Source organism: Chenopodium quinoa, unplaced genomic scaffold (assembly GCF_001683475.1).
Source record: "Chenopodium quinoa cultivar QQ74 unplaced genomic scaffold, ASM168347v1, whole genome shotgun sequence".
NCBI classification, from domain to species: Eukaryota; Viridiplantae; Streptophyta; class Magnoliopsida; order Caryophyllales; family Amaranthaceae; genus Chenopodium; species Chenopodium quinoa.
This window is the reverse complement of record NW_018745413.1, coordinates 303,500-325,558: the sequence shown is the minus strand read 5'-3', so window position 1 is coordinate 325,558 and position 22,059 is coordinate 303,500.

Here is a 22,059-nt window from a genome sequence, read left to right as displayed (position 1 = left end):
TCTTGATTGTGCATGTATGACTCCAAAGCACAATAGTCCTTTGTCTTGTAAATATGACTATCCAAAAAACTTTTTAGAAGAAACAACAAACCCCGATGATGGATATCCCATGTACAAAAGAAGGGATACGGGAAAAAGTGTCCAAATTCGGGGTGCAAGCCCTGATAATCGCTGGTTCATTCCATACAATCCATACCTTTCTATGTTATTTGATTTCCATTTGAATGTAGAAGTATGCTCATCTATTAAGGTTGTGAAGTATCTATACAAGTATGTCTACAAAGGCCATGACATAGTTTCTTTCAATGTTGTTGGCAGAGAAAATAATTCTGAAGATTAAATAGAAAGGTTTTAGTCTGGTCGATGGGTATCTCCATGTGAGGCAGCTTCGAGAATTTTTTTTCCTTTGACCTTTTTGAGATGCACCCTCCTGTGCAACAATTGGTTGTGCACTTGGAAAAAATGCAAACAATTTAGTTACGGGCTCATGAACAACTAGATTCTGCTGTTCTGAATGATCTTAGTTTCAAAACTCAATTGACAGAATTTTTCAAGGCAAATGCAACCTCTCATTAAGGTACAAGATACCTTTACAGTGAATTTATGGAGCACAACATATGGGATGCTAGTAAGAAAGTGTGGTTTCAAAGGCGAAATAAGAAACTTGTGGTTGGTCAGCTGGCAAGTGTTAAACCAGAAGAAGGAGAACGATTCTTCCTGTGACTACTGCTGATAAATGTACGCAGTCCTAAATCATTTACTAATCTTCAAACTATTAATGGATTAATTTGTGCCACTTTTAAAGAAGCAGCTATTAAAAGAGGTCTATGTGAAGAAGGCAATGTAGTTCATTCATGTTTGGCTGAAGCAGCAGAAATTCACTTGCCAGCAGCCTTAAGCCGCTTATTTGCAGCTGTTCTAGAAATGCTTATGTTCAAGTTCTAGAAATGTATTTTGCACCCCCTGCAACCCCAATAGACTTTGGCAGCGATTCTATAATGATCTATCTGTTGATTACAAACATGCCAATCCTCAGAATGAAGTCTGTGTTAGGTTGCAAACTATACAGTCAATCGAACGCCATTTAGAGTCTATGGGAAAATCATTAGCTCATTTCCAACTTGACCACTTACATGAAGAGGTGCCAGAAGAGCTCAACAAAACTAAAGACATCATTGATGCTTTAGATGCACCTATTCCTCAAAAGTGCGTTGACTGTAGAGGCAAACTTAACTCAGCTTAACAAATTGCATTTAATAGAATTATTTCTCAAGTCGAATCAGGAAAGCATGGCTGTTTCTTCGTTGACGGTCCTGGGGGAACTGGTAAAACATTTTTATACAATGCCTTATATGTGGAAGTGCGCATGACAGGGAAGATTGTTCTTCCAACAGCAACATCAGGCATTGCTGCAGCAAACATACCTTCTGGGAGGACAGCGTACTCGAGGTTTAAAATTCCTCTAGTTTCAGAAACATCTCTTGCTTGTGACGTTCCTAAACAAGGCAGCTTAGCTGCTTTAATAAAAGAAACAACTCTGATTATTTGGGATGAAGCTTCAATGGCAAAAAAAGAAAACATTGAATCAGTTGAGCTTTTTCTACGTGATCTTTGTGACTTAGAACAACGATTTGGTGGGAAGTTTGTAGTATTTTGGGGAGATTTTAGGCAGCATCTGCCGGTTGTTCCTCCCAAAACTCAAAGAGAAGCTGTTGTAGCAAGCCTGGTAAACTCACATATATGGCCTTGGCTAGAAAAGTTACACCTTACTAAAAACATCAGAGCAAGAGAGGATCTCCCATATGAATCATTTTTACTGAGTTTGGGCAATGCCAGCTACAGTCTACTAGAAATGCTTATTTTCAAGTTCCTCCTCACATTGTGATTTATTATCATGAAGGCGATGATCCTATCAATCACCTAGCTGCTACTACATTCCCAGAGTTAGAGCATGAAAATTTTTCACCAGATATCTTCGCAAAGAGAGCCATTCTCACATCATTAAATGATGTAGTTGACTCCATCAACACATTTCTCATTAATAAATTCCCAGGAATCCCTGTTGTTTACAAGAGCTTTGACAACATGTAGATAATAACTGTGTAATTTACCCAACCAAGTTCCTATACCAGCTTGCTCTTAGTGGTATGACTCCACATGAACTTGTTCTAAAAATAAACAGTCCTGTAATATTGCTCAGAAATATTGATCCAGTAGATGGCTTGTGCAATGGAACAAGTCTTATATGCAAGTTTTTCAAAGGGAATGTGATTGTTTGTTCTATAGTTACTGGTAATCGCCAAGGAGAACTTGTATTCATTCATCGTGTTAATCTCCAACTTCCATCATCAACAAAATATCCTATTCAGTTTGAGCGAATACAATTCCTTCTTAAGCTCAACTTTGCAATGATAGTAAACAAATCTCAAGGCCAGACATTAAGCCAAGTGATAGTTTACCTCCCACAACCATGCTTTTCCCATGGACAACTATATGTTGCACTATCAAGGGCAAAGAAGTCAGATAAAGTGACTGTAATCACACCACAGCCTGCTGAGCACCACACATCACCGGTACTAAAAAACGTTGTAGCGTACGATGTTTTGCAATTATCTGGCATAACATGATCTATCAATTTAAAGGTATAACTCCCTATCTACTAAATCTACATTAATTTTCAGTTAATTATTCTCCATATCTTAACTAATATAATATTAAACATGTTATAAATGCAGGTGATTGCGCTTTATATATCTTTGTAACTAAATGGACAAGGTTAATTGTTCTAAATCTTTGTAACGCCTTTTGGGTTAAGCACACATTTAGATTTTGTTGAAAGTGCAACTATTTACTGCTAATTACTATGGTTATATTATGCACTATATTACTTATGTAAGTTTTGCATGTAATTTTTTTATGCACTATTCAATTTACTTATGCCATCTTAGGTAACTTGAAATTGGTAACACAAAAATAGAAAAACTGTAGGTTTTCCAACCATATAACCCAAAAATTTGTTTTTTATCTTTGCCTTTTGGATTACACCTTTACTTTTACAGTTGTATTGTAGCAAAACCTCATTCATTCTATTATCCATAAAACAAATGTCCTGATTGACTTTTCCTACACACACCTTATTAACTTCTGGTCAATACTATGTTACACCTTAATCTACTAAAAAATTTAGAATTCCTACACAGCAGGTTCCCTGCCATTTTCTTACTTTATGCACTTCATTATCTGCTGGACAATAAAACGCTTCAAAGCATAGTAGAATACATTTGACATTACAAGGAACCTCATGTTAAATCTAAAAGACTCTTCTGCTATTAAAGATGCTAACATTTCACAGTGAACATTTACTTCATACTTTACTCTCTGTCACTTTGATTCTCTGTTGCTGTATGCTAGCAATAACTGCTTGCAAATCCACCTTAACAAGGTACGTTCATAAATGCTTTTGCTCTTCAATTTAACTCCAGCTTTTTCATTTTTTTAAAATGTTTTCAGCTTAACAATGGCATTCTAGATTCTATAGTCAAATGGCAATAGTAGACCGCAGACACTAGCTCTTCCTTACTTGCTAGAACCATTATCATACCATCTTAGCTAAATACCACGTTTTAAATTATATGGCACATAAATATAATTAGTATAGCAATCTGACTTTATTTTCAAGTTGACCTAATACTGAATTTCAACAATGTGCATTGCATAGATTTCTATATTTGAATGTCACATTTTACAAACCATTCACCATACATTATATTGAAATGCTAATTTGTACCCTTTACACTGACTCTTGATAGTACATTGTATTCTCTAATAAAAATGCTATCCTTATAAAAGATGCTCATTCTGGTACACTTAGCTGTAGAGCTTTGTTTTACTAAGGCTACAGATTTATTTTACACTAGACTTGGTTGCTAAGATGCTAATAATTCATGGACTTTACATGCACTGCTTCATTTGTGCTCAATTACAGCTACCTATATTAAGTCTGACTTATTTGAATTACAGCATAATGCCTTGTAATGGTCAGGGTTATCTTTATTTTCAAGTTCACATGGAAAGCATGCCTTTTTATTCAACCTTATACAGAATAGCTTAGTTTTGCATAAAAAGTGGAATAGAATTCACAAAACAGATTAGTTTAACATATATAGTGAAAAAGAAGGAACTAATGATTACCAAACATAAAGACAATAGATAGATTCACACAACACCAAATAGATAGCTACTACTACTTAGAAAATACAACTTATAACAATAATAACTACTAATTAGAAAATCCAAAGACAGAGTATAAAAATTGATAACATAGCAAAAGATAACTGCTGCTACTTTGAAAATCCAACTTATTGGTAATACATAACAACATCAATAATAAAGTTCTATTACTTAAGAACTAACTATAATAAGCTTAGAAACCTAGAACAAGTGTGGATATAAATTGATTGTTCCTTTAGAAAGAACCATCATAGGAAGCATCACTCTCTGGTGAATATGAAGGGCTTAAATGGCGGTGGATATCATCACAAGTATAATTAAAGTTAAACTTGCTGGTCCCCTCTTTTGGAGTTTCTTTCTTTGGACTTGGCTGCTTATCTTCCGGCTCAAAGCAAAGCGCCTGCACCACTACTTCTAAATTTCCACCTTTTGCTCAAGAGCAGCAACCCTTTCCTCCAAAGATCCTGAGTTTGGCTGGTTGGGAAGGTAAGCTTGTTTAGTGCTTTCCATCTTAGCCTTGCCTTTGCCGGCCATTGTTATCTACTTAGTTTTGAAAACACTAAGATTAAATATTGGCAAAGAAAATGAAGGAAAAGCTTGTGATTTTGTGAACACTTACCTTCCTTTTATATATGACTAGGTCACACTTTATTACCTGGAAGTTAAAACTATGCCCTGCTGCAGTTATTTATTCATACCTAGATTTCCCCATGTGCCTTAGCATTGAATACTAATGACATAAACTTATGAAATAGAAAAAATATCATCCCATGATGTTTGTACTTTTCTTTTACTCAATTATAACACATTATATAGTTGTAGTGCAGCATCTTAAGATGGTCATTATTGCTAACCAACAATACATGAAGTGTGACACAAAAAAAAAAAAAAAACACTCATTAGAATTATAATACATGTAACAACTCTTTTAACATTGATGCCCCACATATGAAACACGACAACACATCCTTGGACAAGCTTTCACCTGCGAGTCACTGTTAAAGAAAAGTCTCCAATTTGATCTCCTCCTAAAAAAAAAAGGTTCCAAAAGCTGGTTTTTGAAGATGAAGAGGTATATTCCAACATTTACACTTCTCCTGATCACATTTGTAGTTTAATGCTATTTAACATGAAATTATTTGTCTTGTATTACAGGAACACTGCATGAAAGCTACTTTGTTCGGAGATGAATGTGACCCCTTCCAAAAAGTCTTTGAATACAAAAACAAGTATGAAATTGCTAATGCTCAAGTCAGAACAGTGAACCCCTAATTCAGTTCATTCCCAGGATAATGTGAGCTGACCTTTGGAGGCATGATTAAGATCTAAGATGTTGATCGAATCCAGGGGCCTTTTTCGCCAGAATACATTCCTATTGCTGATGTTCCTAAGACCAGTGGTCAAAAAGACCAGTTTGGTAAGCTGCTTGTATTTTCTAAATTACATGTTCCTGCCTCAAAACATATCATCTTTAAGCATAATGAGCTCAATGGTTGTTGTTTGCTAGATTTTCTAGGTGTGGTGGTCCACATGGAAGATGTGCGCTAAGTGACATACAAGTCAGGTAGGGTTGCTGATGTAAGCGATATCAACATTGTTGATGAAAGGTAACAAATCTATCACCACACTAACAACACCTCTAACACTATACCTGCAGCAATATACTAATCTACTATTCCTTGCATTTGCAGCACTGGTACTAGACCCATGATCATCTCAGCATGGGGTCAGCTTGCAACTTTAGATTGTGAACTCCTCAAAGATTGGGCATCTAATCCCTTGGTTGTAAGCTTAACTTCTCTGAAGCCTGCAACTCACAGAGGTTATACACATTTATACTATCTATTAGTTTATATGTTCTACCAAATCAAGTTGTTGATGCTATCTTCACAGGCTTTTCTCTTCAATCAAGCATGTCTACAACAATTGACCCAGCCCCTGTTGGTGAAAAATTTGAGGCTTTAAGAGCTTGGTAAATGAACAAACTAAGTACTCATGATCATTTCTCAAATTACATTGCATCATAGAAACTTATTTTAAGCTCCCTTGATTAAACTAACTTTTTTCTGCCCTTTTGTTATGTCGATAGGGCCCATACACATCCAGATGTCATTGCTGACTTCATGGCAAGGAAACTTGAATTCATGAATGTTGGTGCTGAACCAGTTCCTACAACACTTGATCAAATCATCAGTAAAACTGTGAGCCTCTATTTCAACTACTCCCTATCCCATTCCCACCAATACTTACTTTGTTACCTCACACTTATTCATCTAGGTTGACAACACTGTCCAAGAAGAAGTGTACACAATCACAATCACAATTCCAGATGCACAATTAAGCAACATCATAGCTTATATTGGTTGTGATGGTTGTGGTAAACGATGTGGCGTTACTGCAAATGTGTCATTTTTCTGCCTACATTGCCCTTATAAAAAATGCACTTCCACTGAAAGGTACACTTTCTTTTTCAGCATCCTTATATTGTGCAACCAGGACCCTTCCCAATTAAAATACATTGAGAGAGCTACATTGCAGAGTCAACTTCACCTTTGATGCTGCAGACAACACCGGAACATTTCGACTGACTACCTTTGGTCCTGTATGTGAACAAATCCTCCAACTGCCTACATCAAAAAACTTTGAGAGGAAAATCAAGGTACCTATTTAATCATACAAATAGCTTATTTAGTACAATCACCTATTTATATCTATTTTTGTCATGACACTTTCTTCTATTTCTCTCAAGATGATTGGAGTGACTTTAATCACCTTGTTGCAGCTCTAAAAATCACACCAATACACATTATACTTCACCCAACACAGTCATTAAACAGGGCATGGGTGCTTAGGTGGGTAGTACAGTCAGTTTCTCGCCCCTGAATACCTGATCTGCTGATCTAAGGGCTCGTATCAAAACACATCATTCCCGATAAGCATTGCTTATCATTTGGGGTTGGGTTCTTGTTTGAGACTTATTGACTGTTGTTAGTATGTTAGCTCTTCTCTGAACACTTACCAAACATTACTCCTTTTGATTAGCACTTGAACCTTGCTTTAGTTGTTGTAGCTGTATGGACAGCTTACTGTTTTTTCCTTGCATGCACTTTCACTTAGGCTTACAAACAATGTCTATTTTGCATGCTTAACTAATACATGAATTATGCAATTCCTTGTATTATATAAACAATGTCTATTTTGCATGCTTAACTAATACATGAATTCAGCAATTCCTTGTATTATGTACTCTAATGTTTCACAATCAATGCATGCACTATGCCAATTAGCAGCATCTGTTAACAATTTTGTTGTTCATCCCTTATTACTTGAGATTACACTCACTCATGCAATTAATTCTTTGCATAACTACACCTATACGGACACTTTAGATCATGAAATCATTAAAGAAAATTGCCAAAAAAAAAGAAAATACTTGTAATGTGTGAATCAGCTGTTCAAATTAAAAAACATATCAGCATTTCAATTGTTTTTGTAGTTTATTTCCTTATTAATAATCAATCATCATGCTTTTTCCCTTCAAAATTCACACAATATCACATTATTTTACATCACTGATTTTGGTTTCCTTTCTTAAAAATAAATTTTAGTGAATTTGTAACAATTGTTTTGATGAAATTTAATGTGTAAAAAACCCCAAATTCATCCATTTAAATATAATTATAGGCTGATTTGCTGTGTAGCAAGTAAAAAAATTGGATTTCAATATACAATGCTTTTCTCTATTCTACTTGAGTTCGTTAAGATACAACCACCCATCGAACCAAAAACATATTCAAAATGCTACAAAGTGTGACTATTGAAGAAATATCTACCAGAAAATTTCATTAAAAGCTTTATCTACTCAAAGTTAGAAACCTCAGGGAGATATTTGCCATTGTTGTACGTTCAATGTTTTCCATTTTAGCTAACACTACAGCTGATAAATTGCTGCTAATTTAAATGTATTCTTGGCTCCAAATTATGATCTCTGCCATCTGCAACCTAGACTCCTCAAAGTCTTCTCCTTTTCTCTCTAATCTGTATAATGATTATCTTCTAATTTAGCTGTATCTGAACATAGTATATTAAGCCCTCAATTTGGATTTGGTCAATCAAAACTACTATTGGTAATTTGACTAAATAATGAAGCAATTTACTCTTTCCTTGAAGTCCAGTTCAAAGAATACCTTTAAAATTGAAAAGCATAGTGAACTTTGCAGTACAAACTCAATGCTAGAATTATACGAATAAATAAAATCGAGGGACATTTGATTAACCAATAATTTTGTTCATTAGTTTACAGTGACTAAACTAGCACCCAGCACCACAACTCATGTGAGAGATAAACATAAAAACTTAGCAGTTTACATTACACACTACATCAGCAATTAAACTCATATCCAGCATTATAGTGCAAACAATAGACTTCCCTCAAAAAATATAATTGAACAAGTCAAAATTTGAAGATAATTCTACATAAAAACACTTGCTCAGAAGCACACAAAACAAGCTACTAACCACCTAAGCAGTACACAAAGGCTGAGAAACAAATAGTATGTTTATGATCTCTCGGAAACAGCAATCGGACCTTGAGAACAGTGGTACTAAATTCTACAATCAGCCTTACTTATACCAATAATTTTGCCAACACTAATTTAACCACTTCAGCTATTCTTCTTTAAAAGAATTGAAGCCAATCTATCCAAAAAATGCTGATCAATTCTGTCCTTCTTATTAATACAATCAAATCCTTAAGCCTAAACCCTAAAGGCACTAATTCTACCACCAACAGGCCATCTTGTGCTACAGTAACTCTCCTTGAAATTGAAACTTCTATCATATATCCAACAACAAGCAACTATCAAGCTTCAACACACAATATTACCTCTACATATATAGTTATTCAAGCACGTCCAAAAAATAATCAAAATAGGCTTGTAAAATAAGCCTGAACAGAAAACCAAGGCCTAATATTACTTAATAATATACTATCATCAACAATCATAATAAAACTGTCCTTATTTCCATCTTCAAGGAACAGCAAATCAGACTGAATTTGGCCATAAGACACAGGTCAGTGTTTGCTGTTTTCAAGCTTATTCAAAGCCAACCCACAAACCTTCACCTAACATATAACACCCAATATTGCACTGCTCAATAAGACCTAGGCACAAACAAGAAAGCAGACCCACTCACACTGAAATGGACAGAAAATAAAAAGGAAGAAAACATCATTTAGTTCCCAATAGAATAGCTCAACATCATTTAGTAATAGGAAGGAGAAATTGATGCTTGAATGCAAATTGACAACAACTACACAACTTGCAAAACGATATGGAGACAACAACCTACATGGACGCATGTCACACAGTTAAAATAAGTTCATATCTTATCCTAACTTAATAGTCTAAATACTATGCCATTCCCCTTATTCATCACTTCTCTTCCACATTGAACACTTTGGTTTTATGCTAAAGTACATTGTGGCTTTATGACTCGAAAATGAATTAATATATCTCATTCAGCCACTATCAAACCAATGAGAAGCATTAATAAATTTAGACAAAATGCATGCAATCCCACACACAATGTCCACCGTCAGAGGCAGTATACATTCTGTAAACACATCATCATCAATAATTCGAAAACTTAATTTAAAAGACAAAGAACCTAAATTCATACATCAATTCATCCAACTTTAATACATAATTTTAATCCAAAATAAATAAATTGTCTTTAGATAACTAACAAACCCTTAGATTCATATCTACTAAACCGAAAAAAAAAGAAAAAAAAACTCGAATACTTAGTCAGAATCAAAACCATAGGCTTCGTCATCGCTTTCAGTCATCTCAGAAGAATGATAATGGTAAGGATAAACATTATCCGCCTCCAAGGAATCGTCCTGCTCTTCAACCTCTTCTTCCTCATCTTCTTGCTCCTCTTCTTGGTTGACTTGCGGCTGTTGCTGCCCCAACTGCACTGCACCAGCACCCTCAACCCCAACAACAGGTTCCACTTGTTCTGCTTCAGCATAGGCAGCCACCGTTTAATCAATTACATGCTTCACTATGCCCTCATCCTCGCTGATATCCATATCTGCCTCCCCTCCTTCGGCCCCGGCACCAAAAGCAAACTTACCACCATTGCATTGACCCCTAAATTTAGATGGCTCACCTTGGAAACCTACATATCTTCTCATTCTCACTGGCTCTTCTTCAGAATTGCTTTCAACTTTAATTGGTGTATTATAGTTGCTTCCGAGTTTAGGTTCTTTACCCTTGCTTTCGGGTTTGACCTCCTTACCCTTGCTTCCCAGTTTGACCTCCTTACCCTTGCTCTTCCTCTAAGCAACCTCAGCGCACTTTGCTAATTGTGCATCACAGTCTTTCATTGCCTCCATCAATTCATCTAACTTCATTGTAGCTTCCGTTCGAACTTCCACAATTGCCGCAAATTAGCCGCGTAAATTATCTTTGCGCTTCTCTAAAAATTTTCGGTACCAATCATTAAAAATAGTATCATTATTCTCATTTTCAGCCATGGTGATGGTTTTAATTTCAATTGAGAATACGGAAGAAGATGATGAAAGAGAAAGGAAAAGCTTTTCAACTTTCAAAGAAAAGTAGAGCAAATGTGGGTGTGATGATCAGTTTCTTCCTTTTATTAAAGAGCAAACCGTCACTTATTAAAATCTTGTCTATTCATTTGTCTATCATACCACGTAGAAGAAGAAGAAGAGTTGCACTGTTTCATCCAGCGCACGTAACACGCAGAAACACTTCAGTTTTTTTGGTTACACATGAAACCTAACTACCGATACTAAAGTCACGTAATAATTTTTCTGAAAAATTATCAATAGTAGATTTCATTTTAAGACTAAGACCAACATCATGTTAATAACAAAACAAAGTATATTTTATTAATTTTTGAAATCGTACCATCATATTTAATCGATTTATTATTTTGAATTATTAAAATACCAAAAATGTAAAGCACCTAAAATTTTTAAATTCTATACTTGGATTATTTCAATTCTTATTTTTCATAACATTAAACTTATTTCAATTGTTATTTCATAACACATTAGGCTAATAATAGCACTCTTATTCACACTATCAAAGCTTATTATTGCACCAACACAAATACATTAAAAATCAGCACTTAATTGTAATGTAACATCAAACACTATAGGATTTCCGAGCTCATAACTAATAATCTCCCCTTCATCAATTTGTATATCATAATAGTCAATCGCAGCAGCAACTCCATTTTTGATAAAACATTGAATATGCTTTTCATCACGTCTCTTAATTTTCAACTGAGCATCAAACCGAGTATCATAAAGTTGCACAACAACATCCGTTGATTTTGGAAACGAACTAAACTGTGCTTTAGCGAAGTCCAACGGAACATTCTGCATCAATTCAAACATTAATTAACACCATAACAAAAAAAAATTATCCATAATAAACAATCACTATATAAACTGAGTTTAAAAAAAACACCATACAATAATTCCTTCTGAATGATATGCTTTAGAAAACACAAATTTAAAGTACAACCCTTCCCAATCAGCTGCCATATCATTCAACCAAGCATGTGTTTTGGCTACTGTTTCCCGAGACCCTTGCACAAAAGGCTTGCATCTACGCCTACCACCTCTACTGGCCATCCCACATCAATTATTCACTTTTTCATGCACTAAACCACAATTGTTTTACGAATATATTGACGAGGGTTAAATCGGTCGCTACAATCTAACTCTCAATCAAACAATACTTATACGAACACCCTATAACCAAGTACAATGGCAAATAAAGGTTCGGTCCACGAGGAACGAGAGTAATTGCAAATCAATCTTAAACCTAAGCTAGTTCGAAATCAATGGAAAATGGTGTTCTAAAATACCACTAATAAGATGGGATAAACCAGATAAACTAAGACACTAGGGAAGACGGGAATTCACCAAACCATTGGTAACTACGCAACAAGGAATCATAGAGACAAACGGGATATGCAAAGACTATATGTCTGATCAATATCATGAGGTAGGAAGACAACGGGAAATATTAAGCTTGGATTTCTCATGCACTTAACATTACTCGATACATAATCAAACCACATTCAACAATGAAATACTCAATTCACAATCTCTTGTTCAAATCAAGGATATCATGCAATCAAATTCAAGCATCTAGGTTAGCTACTCCTATTATAATGAATTAACATGCAATCGCATATAATCAATTTAATCACAATCCGTTTATCAAAATCAATCCTCAATTACATAGGTTACCTAGGCCGGGTTTCATCCCGAAACCCTAGCTAGAAGACTACTCACACATATTCATAATCAAAGCAATAATGAATTCCAAAAGCATAATAGATATAAACATGAATTCTGATTAAGGAATAATAAAGCTTGATTAATAAACAAGAATGAATAATACCAATTGTATTGATGCAAATCAATGGAAAAGTTCAGAACTTTGATATCCGTCGTCAATGAATAATACAAAGAATCTTCACAAATCTTGCTTCAAATCAATCCAAGAAAACTAAAATCGCTAGAATAATCTCTAAGAAAACTAATGAATCTCTAATACTAAGAACGTTCTCCAATAACTCTCTACAAAGGCTCTCAAAAACTATCTCTAAAACTGTCTCCAAATCTCTCCCCTTAACCCTCACAATAGGGTTATATATATATATATATATATATATATATATATATATATATATATATATATATATATATATATATATATATATATATATATATATATATATATATATATATATATATATATATATATATATATATATATATATGTTTTAATTTAGAAAGAAATTGCGCAGGCTGCCCTTCGTAAATCAGCACGGCCGTGCTAGAAGTGGCACGGCCGTGCAAGCATGGCAGTAGCTGATCCGCAATATATTCAATTTTGGCACGGCCGTGCTGAATTTGGCACGGCCGTGCTAATGCCTGGCACGGCCGTGCTAATGCCTGGCACGGCCGTGCTAATGCCTGGCACGGCCGTGCTGAATCTGGAAAATGGCACGGCCGTGCTGAATTTGGCACGGCCGTGCTAATGCCTGGCACGGCCGTGCAAGCATAGGCAGGAAGGTTGCAGGCACTTTGGTCTTGTTAAAATAGTCACAACTTCTTATCTAGAGCTTCGTTTGAGGCGTGCAATATATCGTTGGAAAGCTCTTCAAGTCTACTTTCTAATGCAATTAGAATCACTCCAATATCATTTGTATACCAAAAGTTATGAGCAAAATAGTGAACAGGTGTCATATTTGTGAACTGTTCTCCTATATTTAATCGTTGATAAACAGAATATGGCATGAGACTAACACTAGCTCCAAGATCACACAAAGCATTATCAATATTCATTTTGTTTATAGCACAAGGGATTGAAAAGCTACCCGGATCTCCTAACTTAGGAGGCATTTTGTTCATTATTATAGCACTACAGTGTTCAGTGAGGTTAACAGTTTCTACCCCTTCACAGTTTCTTCTACCACTCAATATATCTTTTAAAAACCTAGCATAGTTAGGCATTTGCTTGATAGCATCAGTGAATGGTATAGAAAGGTGGACTTCTCTCAAGGTCTCTAAAAACTTCCCGAATTGGGCATCTAGCTTATGTCTCACATATTTTTGGGGGTAGGGGAGTCTATGTAATAGGTCGGGTTCGTTGGTTTGTGCTCCCACCTGTTCCTTTGGGACCTCATTAATTTTATCTTTTTCTCTGGTCCTCTCATCCTCACTTCCTACAACATTATCAGTGATAGGTGGAGTCACAGGTTGACTCCTAGGGGGTACTACTTCATCGCTCCCCCTCAATGTCTTTCCACTCCTAGTGGTGATAGCATTTACAGAGTTTTTAGGGTCAATACCTTGAGGCGGTAGTTTTGAAACTCCAACCCCATCTTTTATAGCACTAGCCAACTGAGAAATCTGGGTTTCAAGCATCTTATTATGTGTCATCACTTCGCTAAACTTTTTATCAGTGGTGGACATAAAAGTGTTGAACATTTTGGCCTGGGACTCCATCATTTCCTCCAAGCTAGATCTCTGTGGTGGTCCTTGAGCATAATAATTATCATTTGTAGCTCGGGAACCACGCACATTATATTGTTGGGGATTTTGATTAGAGTACCCCTTATTATTATTCCAGTTTCCCCTGTTATTAATGCCGTTTCCCCCTTGATTGAATTGCCCTTGGGAATTATGATTCATTTGATTACCCTGTTGGTATTGGTTTTGATTTCCAAAACCACCATGTTGATTATAGGGTCCTTGGGAATTTTGGTCCCTTTGGCCCCTATTTCCCCACTGTTTTTGATAATCAAAATCATTACCTCCCTGATTATAATTGTTCCCTCTTTGATTAGGTGGCAGATATCTATTATTGTCATTCCTAGGTCCGTTATCATAAGACATAGCATTGACCTGTTCATTATTATATATATTACCATCATTATTATTAGGATCATATGAGTGATCAAAATTACAAGCATTAGTATAATGATCATAAGACCCACAGTTTTCACAGAAAATACATCCTACAGGCATATTAGAAACGGAAGGATTAGGATTCATACCTCTCCCCTTAGATTGGGAGGGAAGATCTTGCAATGGCACGGAATCGAGCTTGGCTTTAATCACTGACATCTCCTTCCCGAGGTTCGTAATTTGTGATGTCATGTTGCTAATGGCATTGAGGTGGTCCACTGAATAGACCGCTCCTCCACTCTTATTCACATCATCTCGCTCGCCGTCTTGCCAATCCATGTGGTGTCGTACCACATCTTCTATGATATCAATGACTTCTTCTTCGGTTTTGTTCATAATGGGGCCACCTGCTCCCGTATCCAAACTGGTCTTCCCTTGAGGACTCAATCCTCCATAGAAAATCTGTAAAACTTGATATGTTGGGATTCCGTGGTGTGGGCACTCTCTTTGGTACTCCTTGTACCTTTCCCATGCTTCGTAGATTGACTCCCCACTCCTTTGCCGAAATCCCTAGATCAAAGCTCTAGCATCGGCCGTCTTCTTTTGGGAATAAAATCTTCCCAAGAATGCTGTCGTGACATCATCCCAAGTGTGTAGAGAGTTCGGCTTCACCTCCTTCTCTAACCATTCGAGAGCTCTCCCAATAAGTGAAAAGGGGAAAAGCTTCAATCTCACGAACTCTTGATTCACCCCATTAACCTTGATGGTATTGCAGTACTTCTCAAATTCGTTCAAATGAGCCAAAGGGCTCTCATGCTTGGCACCACTAAACTGCCTTCTCTCGATGAGGGTGATCATAGCCGGCCGGATCTCGAAATCATTGGCCTCAGTAGTGGGTGGAGCAATCCCACTTGAAGCTCTATACGCCCCAGGAGTTCCCAACTCCTTAAGGGGTCGTGGTGCTGGCCGATTAGGTTGGCGCGGTATGTCTGTTATTGGAACCTGTTGTGTGTTGTGTTCCTTTCCTTGAGAGTTTGATGACGTCAATCGAGATTTACGATTGCTCTTCAAAGTTCTTTCGATTTCTGGATCGAAGGGTATTAATTCTCTCTGTTTAGACCTGCGCATACACACTAACCAAACCAATTAAATAGCAGGGCTACAAGTGTAGCCAAAAGGAAAAAATCTTTTTGTGCTTTTTTTTATGATGAACTAGACTCAAGAAATCAAAAAGCAATTAACAAACACCGTTCCCCGGCAACGGCGCCATTTTGACGAGGGTTAAATCGGTCGCTACAATCTAACTCTCAATCAAACAATACTTATACGAACACCCTATAACCAAGTACAATGGCAAATAAAGGTTCGGTCCACGAGGAACGAGAGTAATTGCAAATCAATCTTAAACCTAAGCTAGTTCGAAATCAATGGAAAATGGTGTTCTAAAATACTACTAATAAGATGGGATAAACCAGATAAACTAAGACACTAGGGAAGACGGGAATTCACCAAACCATTGGTAACTACGCAACAAGGAATCACAGAGACAAACGGGATATGTAAAGACTATATGTCTGATCAATATCATGAGGTAGGAAGACAACGGGCAATATTAAGCTTGGATTTCTCATGCACTTAACATTACTCGATACATAATCAAACCACATTCAACAATGAAATACTCAATTCACAATCTCTTGTTCAAATCAAGGATATCATGCAATCAAATTCAAGATTCTAGGTTAGCTACTCCTATTATAATGAATTAACATGCAATCGCATATAATCAATTTAATCACAATCCGTTTATCAAAATCAAACCTCAATTACATAGGTTACCTAGGCCGGGTTTCATCCCGAAACCCTATCTAGGAGACTACTCACACATATTCATAATCAAAGCAATAATGAATTCCAAAAGCATAATAGATATAAACATGAATTCTAATTAAGGAATAATAAAGCTTGATAAATAAACAAGAATGAATAATACCAATTGTATTGATGCGAATCAATGGAAAAGTTCAGAACTTTGATATCCGTCGTCAATGAATAATACAAAGAATCTTCACAAATCTTGCTTCAAATCAATCCAAGAAAACTAAAATCGCTAGAATAATCTCTAAGAAAACTAATGAATCTCTAATACTAAGAACGTTCTCCAATAACTCTCTACAAAGGCTCTCAAAAACTATCTCTAAAACTGTCTCCAAATCTCTCCCCTTAACCCTCACAATAGGAATATATATATATATGTTTTAATTTAGAAAGAAATTGCGCAGGCTGCCCTTCGTAAATCAGCACGACCGTGCTAGAAGTGGCACGGCCGTGCAAGCATGGCAGTAGCTGATCCGCAATATATTCAATTTTGGCACGGCCGTGCTGAATTTGGCACGGCCGTGCTAATGCCTGGCCGGCCGTGCTGAATCTGGAAAATGGCACGGCCGTGCTGAATTTGGCTCGGCCGTGCAAGCATAGGCAGGAAGGTTGCAGGCACTTTGGTCTTCTTAAAATAGTCACAACTTCTTATCTAGAGCTCCGTTTGAGGCGTGCAATATATCGTTGGAAAGATCTTCAAGTCTACTTTCCAATGAAATTAAAATCACTCCAATATCGTTTGTATACCGAAGGTTATGAGCAAAATAATGAACAGGTGTCATATTTGTGAACTGTTCTGCCTTGCCTGCTACTTAACTTGCCTTTCAAGGCCTTGAGAACCGCAGAAAAGTCTTAGCTTGGTGGACTAGGATCGATAATAGCCTGATTACGCACCAATGGTTCGGGACTCGACATAACTTGGTCAACTATACCTGTTAACACACCAAAAACATACCGAAACCCGTGAAGCACGTAATATGAAGGAAACGAGTGTAACAAGGCAATAAACGACCAAAACGGGCCTAAATACATCCAAAATCACCCATTTATATGCCTTAAAGCGCGCTCTAATGTGCGCTTGTCATATATATACACAAATGAACACCATCAACACAAAGTTCAAACTCAAGTCAAAATTACAATTAATATCATTAAAAATTGCATATTACTCACCCATAACTCCTTCATTAATTAATCTTTTCCAATACATATACAAAATCTAACATCTACCATAAATAAAAATATAGCTAAGTCAACAATAACTATCCAAACTAATTCAATACTTAGCATTCTTATCTCCAATCAACAACACATTAAAATACTTATTTATAGACCTTAAATTCATCAGTTTCTCATCTCTTTCCTTAATACTCCCACCATAAACATTAAATTATAGACTTATATATTAGGTTATATGAGACTATGAGTTATTGCTATGCACTTTTACGTGCAAACACTTCGGTTTTAGGCCTACATATAAATAATGCCGAAATAGATGCATTTTTTTCACACATATGAAAAACACTTATATTAGAGCATGTTATAATTTTTCCCAAACCTTTTAAGTGATCAATTTATTTTAAAACTTAAGAGTGAAATACTTTTAAGTAACAAAAATAATATTTCTTTTTTAAAAAAATTGTAATTTACATTGCATCATTTATAAATTAACCATCAAAATTAAATGAATCTTTAATAAGTTTATTTAATTCGTAATATACTATAAATTAGCTATGCTTTTAGAATAACATATATGTGCACTTATTACGTCAATGCTTTTGTAACACATCGTATATGATGTATGATGTATATAATCCACTTAATTTATGATATCCGAAAAAAAATTAACGCATAAAATAAAAATAATAATATTATGAATACTTATATTAGCTTCTTTTTTTTCTAGCAATAATTACTTTCTTACATTACAATCCAAAACTACACACTTTGCATTTTATCTAAAAATCATAGCATACGTAAATATCAAATTCGTAAAACCCCCAACATTGCCCCAATTCTAAACACGAAAAACAAACACGATTAACAAACTAAAAGTGCACGTAGCACGCTCTAGCCCCCTAGTTTATCAAAACAGCTACCCATTAAATTTAAAAAGTTTGAGTAGCACTACCATTTTGATTTTTCGACAAGTGTGGCTGAATTTTATTTTATTTTTCTTCCAAAACTTAGTCCTAAACCTCCTACAACCATCCTAATCTCCTTTACAATGACTCACCCTAAAAACACAAAATTTTCAATATTTCCCCAATTAAAGAGAGAGAAAGAAATTGTGATTTTATTTAAGAAATTTGTAATGCTTCTAAATTGATGTTAAATTCACTTGTTTTGGAATCTTAATTGAGTGATTCATCATTTTGTGTTTAAATTTTGGAAGAAAAAACAAAAGTGAGCCCCACTTACCGGATTTTGTTGCCGGAAAACCAAAATGGGTAGTGCTAGTCGATTTTTTTAAATTTAGAGGATAGTTTTCTTTAAAAAAAACATTTTAAACACGTAATTATTGAATAAATGACCTATTAGGCGGGTAGTTCCTGACAATTTTTCCAAAGTATTATTAGTAAGAGATAGAAATTATGAAAAATAAGTAGAGTTGGTGGGGTGAGGTTGGTATATAAAAGAAATAATAGAATGTTTGTGAAAGTGGGGATAGTGGAAGAGAGAAATTGTAAAATAATGGTTGGTCCTTTCCAAATATACTAGTTTTATGTAATAATAAATAAACAAAATAAAATATCATTAATCCATAGTTAAATATATCAGTTCAGTTCGAATCAATTTAATTTAGTTTAGTTCCAATCAATTCAGTTCATTTCAGTTCAGCTCAATTTTGTAAATCAGAACATGCCATAAGAACTTGTTCTTTTGAGTTTTTGAATATAGTAGTGCAAATTTCAGTAGACATTAGCAGAATATTATTACTAAGTAGAGTGTTAGAGTAGGGCTTGACAAAGTATGGTATAGCAGATTTTAACAGAGTATAGAAGAGAAGACCACAATATATCAAAAAATTAGGGCCTAAATGGGAGGAAGAATGGCATGTTTTGATAGTTTTAAAAGGAGAAAACGAAATCGGATAACGTGTGATAATGGAAATGTGGATAGGAGTGTGAGCCTATATGATTTAGCTAATGATATTTTTAATGACAATTTAGTTTAGGTGGGCTGATCTATTTTTAGTTCATCTTTATATCTAATGATATTGCTAATGACAATTAAGCCAACGTTTATATATTTAACATATATTACTCCTTCCATTTCACATTAGTTACAACATTAGGCTTGACTCATAGTTTAAGAAAATTATAAGTTAGGCTATCTTATAGGCTTATAATATAAAGTATTAGGAAAAATTGTCATGAACTACCCAGCTAATAGATCATTTTTTCAACAACTAATCGCTTAAAATTTTTATCAAAAAAACTACCCACTAAATTTAAAAAGTTTGAGTAGAACTACCTACTTTGGTTTTCCGGCAACAAAATCTGGCAAGTGTGGCCGAATTTTATTTTATTTTTCTTCCAAAACTCAAGCCTAAACCTCGTATATAACAACCATCCTAATATCCTTTACAACGACTCATTCTAAAAACACAAAAATATTCAATATTTCCCCAATTAAAGAGGGCGAAAGTAATTGTGATTTTAATTAAGAAATATGTAATGTTTCTAAATTGATGTTAAATCCACTTGTTTTGGCTTATTAATTAAGTGATTCATCATTTTGTGTTTAAATTTTGGAAGAAAAAACAAAAGTGAGTCCCACTTGCCGGATTTTGTTGCCGGAAAACTAAAATGAGTAGTGCTAGTCAAACTTTTTAAATTTAGTGGGCAGTTTTTTCTCTAAATATTTTAAACAAATTGAACAATTATTGACAAAATAACCTATTAGGCGGGTAGTTGCTAACAATTTTTCCAAAGTATTATTAGTAAGAGAGAGAAATAATGAAAAAAAAGTGGTGTTGGTGGGGTTGGTAGAAAAAAGAAATAATAAAATATTTATAAAAGAGGGGATAGTGGGAGACAGAAATTGTAAAATAATGGTGGGTCCTTTCGAAATGTAGTAGTTGTTAGATGTTCTTGATATAAAAGAAGAGAGTTGGGAAAAACAAGATCGAGAGAGATAAACAAATGAAAGGAAAATTCCCATAATGGTTGGGGAATGAGGTTTTGCCTTGTTTTTATTTTGTAGTGCTTTAGCACTACTTAGTTGAGTGAGTGGAAGGTGTGTGTTACACAACATGCACACATGCGCGCGCGCTGAGCTGGGTCGGGTCAGCCTCGGGTCTTAGGGAATGCAATGCGCGGGTGTGGGTCCTTTTTATCTTTTTGGAAAAAAATTATTTCCTTGTTGAAAAATTATTCTTTTTTACTGTTGGGATTTTCTAACTGTTACGGATTTTAATCAATAATTAATCCCTTGATTATAGCTGACTTTTTCATCCCTTGTTTATTGCTCTTGACTGACCAAGTTCATTTTGATAGTTTTTTGGCTAGGTTCTTCCCTCGTTTTAAGCTAGTCGTTTTCCCTCTTCTGCCTATAAATACTCGGTGGTTTTCTCAGCCAAAATACAATAACACTGTCTTCCCTTTTCTCTAAAATTATCTAAACATTAGTTCTTTCTTTTCTATTTTCTGGGCAAGTATTCTAAATTCCAGTCGGGTTTGTGAGTGCACATAAATTCCGGCGCTGTACTTATCCTGAAGGGCGACCACTTCTAGTCTACTGCACCGGGAGGTAGCGCGAAATTGTCTTTTAGGTCAGTGGTATTCCACGACACGGCTACTATTAATTTGGTTCATGCTTTAAGAGATAAGTAATTTATGTTTTACTCCTTATTAGAATAACAATCTAAATGACGATTATGGCTTTCAAATTTTTGATTCCTGATTTGTCTAAATTAGAACCTCTTGATGGAAAGAATTATAAATGTTGAGCTGTTAGGATGTGTTTTTGTTGGGGTTTGGTGAATCCGACTCACCGCGGAAACAAACCCAAAAACAAGACCGCACTCGCAATAAAAAAAACCATAAACATAATTATATTAATCACAAGATTAAGATAAGCTAATTACCTTTGACGCGTGCTTCGCTCCAAAATGAGCTCTTACTTGAAAGCTTCAAGACCCGCTCACACGGAGACCTCCAACGAAGTCCACCCGCACCAACAAAACCGACTAGGTCCAATGTCTTGGGGTTAGCAAGACCCGAACAATAAAACCCGAGTAATTATATTGAGTTCAGAGGTTTTCACTAATCGTGATGCCTTTTCCAATTCTTACTCAAGCATCATTCCCAATGCCCATACTTGGGTATTTATAGGAAATGATGGGAGTATCATTTACTCTCCCATCAATGTAGGATAGTATGATTTTTCCATTTTATTTTAAAGGTAAAATAAAACTAATAATCAAGCTAGTAATAAATCAACAAGTGGCAAGCTCATGTGAGTGGTTAGGTGAGGAC